Source organism: Trichomycterus rosablanca, chromosome 7, assembly GCF_030014385.1.
Source record: "Trichomycterus rosablanca isolate fTriRos1 chromosome 7, fTriRos1.hap1, whole genome shotgun sequence".
NCBI classification, from domain to species: domain Eukaryota; kingdom Metazoa; phylum Chordata; class Actinopteri; order Siluriformes; family Trichomycteridae; genus Trichomycterus; species Trichomycterus rosablanca.
The window spans coordinates 21,060,196-21,061,770 of NC_085994.1; positions in this window are offsets into that span (position 1 = coordinate 21,060,196).

Here is a 1,575-nt window from a genome sequence, read left to right on the forward strand (position 1 = left end):
AAATTACTTGTTTTTTAAGTTTGTCCACATCCAGACGATGTTAATTAGCTTTTTAATGATCTGTATAATGTCATTTGTTTGGCTTTAAGGGACTCACTTCTCTAATTAAACACTGATCTGGAAATAAACATTTCATATCAGAAATGCCTTTTTATCTGTCCCTTTTACCTGTCCATTTTATCAGCTCCACTCACCATATAGAAGCACTTTATAGTTCTACAATTACTGACTGTAGTCCATCTGTTTCTCTGCATGCTTTGTTAGCCCCCTTTCATGCTGTTCGTCAATGGTCAGGACCCCCACAGTACCACTACAGAGCAGGTATTATTTGGGTGGTGGATGATTCTCAGCACTGCAGTGACACTGACATGGTGGTGGTGTGTTAGTGTGTGTTGTGCTGGTATGAGTGGATCAGACACAGCAATGCTGCTGGAGTTTTTAAACATCTCACTGTCACTGCTGGATAGGGCGGCATGGTGGCCAAGTGGGTAGCACTGTCGCCTGGGTCCTGGGTTTTATCCCCAGGTGGGGCGGTCCGGGTCCTTTCTGTGTGGAGTTTGCATTTTCTCCCCGTGTCCGTGTGGGTTTACTCCTGGTGCTCCAGTTTCCTCCCACCGTTCAAAGACATGCAAGTGAGGCGAATTGGAGACGCTAAATTGTCAATCACTGTATTTGATATAACCTTGTGAACTGATGAACCTTGTGTGATGAGTAACTACCGTTCCTGTCATGAATGTAACCAAAGTGTAAAACATGATGTTAAAATCCTAATAAACAATAAACAAACAATCACTGCTGGACTGAGAATAGTCCACCAACCAAAAATATCCAGCCAACAGCACCCCATGGGCAGTGTCCTGTGACCACTGATGAAGGTCTAGAAGATGACTAACTCAGCAGCAATAGATGAGCGATCGTCTTTGACTTTACATCTACAAGGTGGACCAACTAGGTAGGAGTGTCTAATAGAGTGGACAGTGAGTGGACACGGTATTTAGAAACTCCAGCAGCACTGCTGTGTCTGATCCACTCATACCAGCACAACACACACTAACACACCACCACCATGTCAGTGTCACTGCAGTGCTGAGAATGACCCTCCACCCAAATAATACCTGCTCTGTGGGGGTCCTGAGCATTAAAGAACACGGTGAAAGCAGGCTAAAAAAGTATGTAGAGAAACAGATGGACTACAGTCAGTAATTGTAGAACTGCAAAGTGCTTCTATATGGTAAGGTGTAGGAACAAGGAGGTGGTTTTAATGTTATGGCTGATCGGTGTATATAAAGAGTCATACTTTTATAAGTAAATGAATTCTAAACCTTGATACATGTTCGAGTCCCTATGTGTTCTTGTCCTTGTTCACGTTCGTGTGTGTTTGCGTGTGCAAATGTAATGCAGTTAATCTCTGCCTGTGTGTCTTGGTGTGCCTGTCTGTTGGAACTTAAAATAGTGCTTGGAGCGTTCTTTCTGATATCCAGTGTGGGTACATGGCTCTAGTTACACTTCTTGGGCAACACTTTATTGCAGCTGAACACGGGGTAAGGTGCTCACTTACCCGCAGCCTGTACGCGG